We start from the raw sequence: 11,375 nt of genomic DNA, 5'->3' as shown, positions 1-11,375 counted from the left end.
TCTGCCTATGGTTTGCTGGATGCCTGTGAGTACAACCTTAGTGTTGAAAGATGGATAGGTTATATTCCTCTGAAAAAGGGAACGCTGTTTTCTTCCGTTATAGTATTGCCCATTTCTCTAACAGTGATGTGGCAATCATGCTGTTGCTAAACAGAGAGCTGTTTCACCCTCAACAAATATGACTGTCAATGATTGAGTATTCCATATTCAAAAGGATCAAGTCCCTTCCATTAAAATATAATCTTAGTTTCCACCAAGCTTGCAAAAAGGCATAAGCATATTCTTAACTTAGAATAACTGGTGTAAAGAAGGTTCTGTTACTGTCATGCCTGTTACTGTCATGTCTTAAAAGTTAAGCCTGTACATACATATGTACCTTTCAGGACTACCATATTGCAGTTTGTGATGGGTGGTTACATTCACTGCTGAATATTGGACAAGTTTAAAAAATCTTCATCATTTTTTCTTCATCAATTTGTCTGATTTGTTGGATTTATTTTACTAATTTTTCAGATCTTTGACCAACAAAGTATTTGGTAAGAAGATTCATATAGTGACTAGCTGCTTCTGTGGTGCTTCTTACTGTGAAAACAGCTTTGGGGCTCCTAAATAATACAATAATGACTCTGAAATAAATTGCACAACAACTCTACTGTAGTAATACTGAATGGCATTGGAAAGTGATGTAGCATTAACATTTGATCAATGTGCAGTGTTTAGTGCCCTGGCCTTTTAGTCCTGGCACTGTACGGAAAGGCTGGCATCTATGTGAGAGGAGAAAGGCTAATTTCCCTTGTGCTCCCCATTGTGTTCAATCAACACTTCCTTTTCTTTCCCTAAGCTTTCTCTGAAAATCTTGTGGACACCGAACATCTGATAGTCTGGAAATGCCTTTGCATTGTAGCAGATTTTATTCTGAGGGAATAAAAGTCAGATGAGATTCTTCTAGGAGAAAAGCATTGTTGTTTCCTTTGGACACAATAGTGTCTGTGTCATTTCAGCTCTAGTGTGACCCTTAGCTGTTGCAATACAAGAGCGGACTTCATGAATTGCCTCTCATCCTCTGACATGGGTTAGAGTTGCAAAGGTTAACTGCTCTGTCGTATGACAGAGTCAGCATCCGCTGACGCCAGCAGTTAATGGTAAGTCTGTAACACAACCTTACTGTATTTCTTTTTTGGTTAAGATCTTTGGACTCTAAAGTGATTGTCTGTGTCTCTTTAAAACAAAATATTCGGGCAACTTTTCTGTTATACATAGTTACTGACTGTATCTCTTGGGGAAAAAATATATATATTGCAACAGTGTGATCTTGATCTGCTCAAAGAAACTTTCAGCTGCAGCTTTTTTAAGTCAAGTCTGGGCAAATAAGATGAAAGCTTTTGATATTCATTAATCTAACCACCCTTTTATTCTCAGAAGGATTTCTAAAGCTACCTCATTATTCCTATAAAGGCAAATCAGCAAAATAAAGGAGAGATATCAGTGCAAGATCTTCCAAAGGACATAAGCATTTCATGGTGTTTCTACATTGCAGCCCAGCAAGGTCTGCAATCTGTGAATGGCATAGCCCTGCTGGCAAGCTCATTACTGTAGTAGAGCTCCCTTGAGCCTGTCTTGCCCACCTGTGGATGAAATTTAAGATACTCGGTGGATGAAATTTAAGATACCTGCTTCAAGGTGTGTTTAAAGTTAAGGACTACATTTTGGGCTCAATGTACAGGAGAAGACACGAATGAGATAATACTATGCGTAAGATAAAACCATTTATAAACAGAAATGATGGCTGTTAGGAAGACCGAATATGGGTGAAGCAGGAAATACGCAAGAGAAATAAGCAGCACAGAATGACAGAAATTTTCTTCTCTGGAGAAAATTTTTCTTTTAAGGAAAAGATCTGCCTGTAAATTTGTTTTATATGTTTAGATGGGCATGATCATGGGCCAGGATGCTGTACAGCTGTCTGAACTGGGTGCTTGAAGACTCATCTCTCTAGGAATGGCAGCATCTTACTCTGTACCCCAGGAGCAGCTTGGGACTGGGATTGAGGGTAACCTCCCTAAACAGCAGCAACTCTCTCCAAGAAGAACAGGTGATGGAGTTGGGAAGCAGGCTGCGGAGGCGACACAGATGGTCACTGCCCAGTAGCTTCTCTGCAGACTTGTTCCCTGCATGCTGTCCTGCGGGAGCTGTGCTGCATGGCAGCCAGCCACCCCTCCTGCAGATACGCTTGTTTTGGCTGTCCGTGCAGGCCCTCCCACACGAGCTGTTCTGCACTGCTTCTTCCATGCTAGCTCTTCTACATGTCTGCATCCTGCCCTCCACAGCGGTCTTTGCTCTTCTTCACTAGTTTTGCAGCAACCATTCCCTACTACCATGTATCCCAGACAGCAGTCTCATGCTCTCTTAATTTTGTTTTGACTACTTGCTTCTGCTTGGGGCTTTGTTAGTTTTGCAGGAATCTGAAGAAAGATTTTTTTTTTCTTCCCTAGTTCTGAAGTCCACAGTGCTGTGCTGAACATTTACAGTTCACAGCATTATACCAAGGCATGGGGCTGATGAAAAGTTAGCTTTAACCACAAGCAGCTGCAGGATACAGAAGGTGATGCTACCTCTGCGCCTCCAGCCAGGCACTGGTGTTCAAAGACCTGTGGGGTTGCAAACCTCTCCCCAAAGGCTGTGGAAGGGTAGTGTGGGTATGCTCTGTGTACCCACACACAGCACCAAAGCCTGAGGACTGCTTTGAAGCAGGAAAAAGACTTAAAAGGGGACAGGAAAGGGGATGTAGCATGTTTATTTTATTTTATTCTCTTTATTTACATGGGTTTCTATAATCTTCACTTAACTGAATGTGCCTGGGGAAAACATCCAGGTCTATGTTTGTTCTCATCCCTCTTCCCACAGTAGCAGATTATTTTTTCAGTTTTGGTGCTCCACAAATAGGAGATTGGGTCTTTTATCCAGACCTTCCCAGTGCTTATGTCAGCAGATAGAACCTGGTGGGTTTTGCTGTAGAAAATTTCTATAGGTCATGCCATGGGATGTAAACCTGGATAAAAAGAACAAGAACCACCAGCAGTTAAGCCAGAGTTATTTAAAATATCTTGCTGGTTTGTCCAATTCTCTGGCTTTTGGCAAGCTTGCTGAGGTGATGTTACTTTGCATTTTTCTACCAAACTATGTTCAATGGTACATTCACCAGCAGTGAACCAACACACTTGTGTAGCTGAGCATGTGTAGAGGAGTGGAGCTTCAGGCTGTCAGAGACACAAACAAACAAGCAAACAAAAAAAAGAGAATAAAAGATATTTTATTTTTCTCCTTTGATTTTTATCCTTCGGGGAGAAAGGTCAGACTGAGCAGATCTCCCATCCTCTTCCTCTTTCTCTCCCTTTCTGTCAAAAGGTTCCTCTGGAGACTACGAGATTATGTCACTACTAAGCAGCATTTTTCCCTGTAAAACTCTCTGCAGAATAACAGAAGCAACCACTCACTCTTTCTTTCTTCAACAAGCATAGCCAGGGCTTTCACAAACAGCCAACTGAGGCATAGGCAGGAAAAAACAAGTTCTTAAAGGAAGCAGTTGCCAAGGAAAATAATTGGGCAGCATGAGGGGTTTGGTGACACAGCTGCACAGCTGCAAAGTTCAATGACTTCTAGTTGACTCCATCAGAAATTGCGTTCCACGATGAAACGCTCTTCTACCTCCAGAGTTATAAATAGCTGCGCATGATGATTTGCTGCTTGAAATTCCAGTAGCAGCTTGGGGAAAAAAAGGCAGCTACCCTGCAACAACTAACCCCCAAAACAAGGGGAAAAGAGGCCTTCAACCGTCTTCTCATCAGAGCTTAGGAAGATCTAAAATGATGAAAGAGAGCGAAGCTTGAGAATATAATGCTGGTGACTGGGAAGATGACTTTCTAACTTCTCCATCAGAGGTGAAGATATGCACTGACACAGCGACAGTGCCAACTCCTCCCTTTTCCTTCTGTGAGAGGAAGCCGCCTCAAGACCAGCAATCACACAGATCTGAGCTACTTTTCTACATGTTCCTTAGCACCACAGGAAAGAAATACATGCTTTCAGGGTGAAGTCCTCTCCTCAGAAAGTAGATGTTCACAGTAGGTCCAAAATATTGCATCTAAAACTGTTCATTACAAAGCCTCCTTCCTGTAAAGAAGGTCTCAGACGAGCAGAACTGAAGTACATGTCATGCTGTACAGATCTCAAGTTAAGTGAGGTGATTTTAACCCCAAAATCTTCTGGCAATTTTCAGAATAATCAAGGTTTAACCTTTTAGTGTCTAAATTTCAGTCCTATTTTCAAAAGCACTTTGCACTTTCTCTTGTGTCAGGCAGAGCTCTAGGGCAACAGGAGAAGTGAGCTCTCTTTTGCTCTCACTGTAGTAATACGTGAATTTTCATGATATTGTCTAGAAAGGCTTATTGGCAAGAATAGGGCAGATTTTTTTTTTAATTGGAGGTAGCAGTGATGGCTCCTCACTACATCATGACACTCATTCCACAGCGAGCTCACAAACTATCTGATCAGAATTTGGAATACATTAATGGCACTTCCCTTTCTAACCATTTTACTGCTAAAGCTGTGTATGTTTCCCCTCTGCAAGTCCAGATGCAAGAAATACAGAAAAATATATCCAAGCCATTAAAAATGCTCCCAAATACCTTTTTATGTGCCTAAAAAGGTCTGAACTTGAAAGTCCATCATGTTGATAGTCTTTGTGGTTAAAAACTGATGTTCTGTTTCCCATTGCAAGTTATGGAGGTCACCTCCTGCAAGCTGTATATCCTCCTGCAAAACTATATCTTGCTTACATTAGGGGCATAAAACTGCCAGTTTTGCCTTGACAGAAAGATTTCAACATTTGAAATACGCTATTCCTCTGGGATTAAAGATTGCCATTCTGGCCTATAAATCTTACAGTGAAATCCCACATTTAGGGAGATGTAGGAAAAAAATCTGTGACAGGCTATGGGAGTTTTGATATTTTGAAAAGCCCTTTATAGCTTCTCAGTGGTTTGGGATGTCAGATGTTATACGAAAGGGACAAATCTGTGGGCAGAAGGTGAGAAAACGATGAAAGTTGCAGTGATAAATATACACAGTTGTTCTTTTTTTTTTTTTTCACCAAAAGCTCTGTACCTGTTGTGCGCCTTTCTGTTGCTTTTGTTGCAGTACATTTCCTAAGTGTTATTTTTTTTCGGTGGAAAGCTCTACGATTGCTTGCTAATCTGTATCACTAGTGTTGTCGGTATGAGGTGAAACGACCACAACCAGAAACGTAAATGGCTGACGGAGCTGCTCTGCTTCGCATCTTTGACAGCAGCTGCAGGAAAAAGAAAGGCACATGAGTAAGTCCTGGCAAACTGAAAAAGAGCTGCTCCGAAAGCACCCTGGCATATTTCTGTAAATCACCAGCAATCCTTTAAAATAAAGCAAAGTTTCCTACAGCCTAGTTATACTAGTGAAGCAGTTCAGCATTTGTGCTGAAAATAAAAACAGTAATCTTTACCTATTTTTTGCTGGTAGGCATTACAGAGTTGCCTTAAGTTGGAACAATACTTGTAATTTTAATTGTCTTACACAAAAACGTGGGAGATAATTGAATAAAATCAGTATTTTCTTAACAGAAATGTGAAACTTGGTCTAACATTATTTTAGAAATAGGCAGTATTTTAATAACAGGACACTTGTTTTGTGGAATACTGAGGAAATTTGCTCCAATAGAGTCAATTCAATACTGTCGATCTTAACGGCATGGAGCCAGGCTCTAAAATGAAAGACTAAGTCGTACTGGCTCTCTGAAAGGTGCCTGAAAGTTAGCTTGTCAACTAGCAAAGCCCTTCCTCGGACTCTGGCAAGACAGAAAGGAGCTGTTGACACATTTTGATTTTCCATGTGCAGCTCCAGCAGCGCTGCAATTTGTCAGCTGCAGAAGTATTCTGTGAAATCAGTCTCCTGTGGTCCTGAAGGGTCCAAGAGCAGCCTTCTTTTCTACATAAAAAAGAAACAAAGAAGTCGCAGAGTGAAAAAATGAGCTGTGCATCATCCCCCATTCTCTATTAGCAGGGATGGAGAAGCAGCAGAAGAGAAGGGCAACCACAGTGTGAAGCATCAGCAAGGTATTCCAGGAGCGGTGGATGGTGCAGAGATTTACTAAATTCGTCAATCTGTGTCTTTATAGAGCCCCCATTCCCGAGGTGTCTGAGGTCCAGATTCTCCAGCAGATGTAGGCAGTAGGCCATGAATACTTTACAAAGTGATCCGCTGTGTGTGGCTCATGGGTACTGTATTTCCTAGAGCCTGACCAAAAGACAAAATTTATATGCCTGTGGCAATTTCTGACACCACAGTATTGGTTTGTGTCCTGAATTGGGGGAGGAAAAGTCATTATGTAAACATCTTTCCTGGAGCACAGATTTCCCACAAGTTCTTGACACTCCCCATCACAGTGAAACATTTTGATATCCATTTATCTCCCTAAAAGCTCAGCAGTAGTTCAACTAGAAAGCACAAAAATTTACCTCACAGAGCACACAGATGCAACACCTGGACTGAAAGTAAGGTGAGAGGAGACATTTTTGTTTTGCACATGGACAGCATTTATAAAGCAAAGAAATCTGTTAAGTTCTGTTAAGTAGGTAACATATCTAAATCCTACCCCATATACAAGTAGTAGGTACAGAAATCTCACTGACATCTGGCCTCACTCATGGAACCAAGCAAAAGACAATCATCACGATCACATTTAAACATTGTACACATAATTTGTCAGATTTTTTAATAGCAGATATATGTTAAGAATAAGGAAAGAAACATGATTGCACTCTAAGAGTCTTAAGCTAAAATCATACTGTTTTGAAAATCTGTTCCATGTCCAGTTTTTAAATTTGTACAAAATAGGAAAGAACTGCACGAAATTAAAGCTTACTGCTTAACGACGTGTAGCAGAAGTGTTTCTGCTGTTGGTACCAAAAATGCTTCACTTCATTTTCACTGATAATTCCCCATCTCTATTTGTGCCAACACTAACAAATAGAAAGTCATATGGATTGTAATGTACTACATAGAGTAGTGTTTTAGATTGAAATTCTCCCCTAAAAACAGCCCCTCCCCCAATGTATTATTTAAATTTCTTTTTTATACAGAGATTAGGAGGATTAAAAAGGAGGTCATAACTGCATGGAGAGTGTTTTGGGTTAAATCCAAGATCTAATCCCATGGCTGTAGCAATAGTATTTTGAAAAATCATTTTTCAGCTGCTATGGTAAATGTTTTTAAAAACACAGAAGAGGTTTACAATCTGTTACAACAATGAATCAAAATAGCTCTGCTCGTTTTCCATGTTAAGTCTCAAGAGTCTTAGTAAACACTACATTGGCTCATTTGAAACAGAGGAATGATTGACATGGTAATGCAACTAAAATGCTGAAAGAGCAAATAGGCAGATTAATTATCCATTAAATTAATGCTCATCTGCTCCCTAGAGTTTCAAACACCTGACCTGGGTCTGCTTAATAAGTAGACTATCCCTGGGTCCAGCACAAGCACACCGTGGAAACTTAGGCCTCACCCAGCAAGGAGCTGTGATGTTAAACATGTGAGGTTAGGCATGTGATTAATACGCTGGTGAACCAAAGCAGGGATAGATGTACTGGGGGTCATTTATGGATGTTAATACCTATTCCTTGCATTTTACTAGGGTGCACATAATAGATAGGGTGATTCTGAAAGGTCTTTCCGAGTGCTATTTTTATCAGATGACTAGTTCCTGCTGGCATCCAGGTGCAGATGGGCACTGTTTTATTTATTAATTCCTCGCAAGTAGATAGATAACTCTAGAGGAGCTGGTGGAGAAGTGTGCTGGGGATCTCTTGGAGAGTCTGTCTGAGGACAGGATGAAAGGAGACTCAGAGAGTGAAACCTGGGCAAAGGAAGCAGCATAAAGTGGAGAGCTTGTCAGAGCAACGATTTCTTCTTCTTCCCTTCTGCAAGGATAAAAGATGATGTGTGATTTTGATGGACTTCGTTCCAGCAGCAGGGAAAAAAATCTTTCTATGAAGCAGGCAGCGTAACCCAGTCAGGAAGAGGTGAGAGTGAGAAAAGGAACAAGTAAACACTCATTTAGCACAAGGGCAAGGTGCACAGAACAAAATGAATCAAGGTCTGAAGGAAGCAAGGAGGGAATAATTTCTTTACCTGCCTACAGTTAGTATTAGAAGTCGGGATAATCAGCAGGAGAAATTGGAATCGCTCCTTTATACACACAAATTTGCCTAGTTACTATTACAAAAATCAGTAGGAATATTTGCACTAGTGGACTGTTAAAATTACTGATTACCACGATTATTGGAGCATTGGACAGGGAGGAGAAGGGCAGCGGCGGTCTGGTCTGAGTCATGAATTTGGAAAAAAATTACCTTGAAAATAACCACTATGAATAATGTCCTAGAAAATGGAGAGGGTGAGGGAAAGATGGAGTGAAAGAAATAATTGGGGCCTGCTGTAGATCGCGAAGTCGCACTACAAAACAAGTGCTCTGAGACTGCTTGCTTGCAGTATGCGGCTAACTAATGTGTTCAGCTGCAAGACCTAGAAATCTGGGTGGCCTATACAGGAAGTCTCATGGTGAGAATATTAAAATATCCCGTTAAATTTCTCCAAGTGATTGATCATTATTTACTGGTCTAAAAAGTATCTTACCTGCCATGGGTGAAAGTCTATAGCAGCAACGATCTCAGTAAAGTGGAGCTGAAGGCACATAAGGTATAGCGACCATGACATAGCAGACCATAGTTGTTACGGGCAAAGAGAGCAAATGACCTCAGCAGTTTGAAAGAGCTGTTTTCACAGATCTGAATGGCGCTCTTTTACAAATTAGTTGAGAGTCATAACTTAATATTTTTGCCAGATACTTAAAAGGCCATAACTTAGGGAAAAAAAATCTCTTTCTAGCCTAAAAGTGCTTGAAAATCAAAAACCTGAATTTAAGGAAAGTCAATGTATAAGTGAAATACGAGTGGCTGTAGGGACACACAGGGAAATCTAGTTAACTCTAAGTTATATATACTATAAAACATGCAGGATACAGTCACATGTATTCATTTCACAAGCATATATTCAGTCTATATATATATATAAAACATACAAGATGGGAAGTGAATGTAAATAAGGACATAAAAATTATAGAAATGTTTATCAGGGAAATGCAAAGATGAAAGATGAATTCTGTGGTTAGCAGATACTAAAACATCTGATACTAGAAACTTGAAAAGAGCTGTCCTATGATACCCTTGATCAGTTAAAAACACTGGTGGAAGTATAGGCGATAGGGCAGAGAACACATTGCCTACCAGGTATTTCCATTCTGTATTTAGTATAAAGGTATCAGGTGAGATAGATAGGTAGGTAGGTAGTCCAAAGGAGGTAGTCCATTCATATGATGACGATGGAAGACTTTTCGGTTTAACTCAGGATGAAATTAAACAGCTGTATCTAGAACTTGGCATTTTCTTCTCTCCTTTTTTTCTTTTTTTCTTTCTTTTTTTTACAACGGGTTCGGATAACTTGTAGCCAATAGGTTTTAAAAACCGCCTAATGGTTAGTTTTAATTATGCAGAAACCTTAGCACAGTGGTGGTGCTCCTTGACTATCTCCAGGTGAGACTGGAAGCTCTGACATTTTTACAGACCTTGTTATCGATGAACATGTAAGTAGGCGTTGGAGAGTGTACTGTGATGAGATTTTTAAGTCGTGTTAATGACATTGCAGCTGATATGAGAGGCTGAAGTTGGATATGATAAAGTGATCCGTCTGTCTGAAAAGAAGGATGGTTTTGATAGCATTTTGTGCAGCCCACAGGAATAAGAGCCATCCGGCAGTAAGAAGACTAGAGGGGAGGTAGCTGTGGTAAACTAACTCTAACTTTCATACAGATAAAATGCTTTCTGCAACCTATTTGAAACACTGGGGGGCTGTGATTTGGACCTGCTCCAGACTAATGGATGCTAGACTCCTCTTATGTTTAAGTTCTTGCATCCATTAGGTGTAACTGGTGGCAATTCTTAACATGAAGCACTCTAAAAATCTCAGACAAATAGCATTATACAATGAAATTCCAACCTCTGTCTTTGTATTTTTTAAAAAATGAGACTCAATGAGCCTGTGTGGGCTCTAAGAAGAGAGAAGTCTAAACGGGCATTGCCTCATCTCTGGTGTTCAGTCTCTTCACTGAAACCCTAGTTCATGGGTATGAATATGTGCTTTTATAGATGTTTGAATTCAGTGTCTCAGCAGGCTAAAGGCAACATGCCCAACTACCCAGAGTGATGTCTCTATGTCTCTAAACATCCCAAAGTTTAATTTGGACTGGCCTTAAGCTGACAATTTAAATTTCACCTTTTTTTTTTTTTTTTTTTTTTTTTTTTTTTTTTTTAATTTGGACAAGTCACCACCCATTCTCCAACAAATTTTGTTTTCCTGGCTCATACTCATACTCTATGTTTTCCCTTTGTCAGAAAAAAATCATATTTTGTTTGTTTACTTTATTTGTTCACTTTTTGTATTTTTTGTGTTCATTCTCAACTAAAAAATTTTAATAGGATATAAAGGTTCTAATAATTCGAAGACAGAACGGTAGGAATAAAACAAAAGTATCTCTTAGAACATTCTTTTTTAAACTTGTGTGAATTAATACCATACTTCAGACCACTGGAAAAACTAAGAACTAATGTGTCAAACAAGATAAATCCAGCCCTGACTGAGGCTCTTCCACTTTCTTCTAGCTTTTCCAGATGAAATGTCCAGTAGTTGAGCCAAAACTGAAAAAAAGTCAAAGGGAAAGGATCCCCTCAATTTTTATAGCATTTGGAGTTAAAAAAAAAAAAATCCATAATGAAATCTGCTTGCAATGGAAAACAGTTTGCAAAAAGCGACCTGCTAGTCTCTTTATTATAAGATACAAAATATCTCCCAAATGCATCTCCCAATTGTTCTAAAACAGGTAGAAATCAGCCCATGGCCAGTAGCTACCTGGCCTGACTGACTCTACTGTGAAATAATGTATTATTATGGTGAAATTGTTCCTGTGCGGACAGATGTTATCTGCACCGTGATCTGCACAAGGACAGCAGACAGCTGTCTGAAATGGTCAGTTTTTTGGAATACAGCCTTCATTATTGGCTGTATTTGCCAGCTGCAAAGCAACTCATGCATTTGAACAACTAGGAGCGGGAAAAATGCCCATAAATATCTGTACACGTTAACAATGCAGTTGATTCGAGAAGGTTTGAAACATCTGGGAAGTGTTTGGAAAGCCCGTGGTTTGGAGTGGTTGTGCTGTGAGGAACAGCTGA

This window comes from Rhea pennata, chromosome 4 (assembly GCF_028389875.1).
Source record: "Rhea pennata isolate bPtePen1 chromosome 4, bPtePen1.pri, whole genome shotgun sequence".
Classification (NCBI taxonomy): Eukaryota; Metazoa; Chordata; class Aves; order Rheiformes; family Rheidae; genus Rhea; species Rhea pennata.
Note: the sequence above shows the minus strand (reverse complement) of the source record.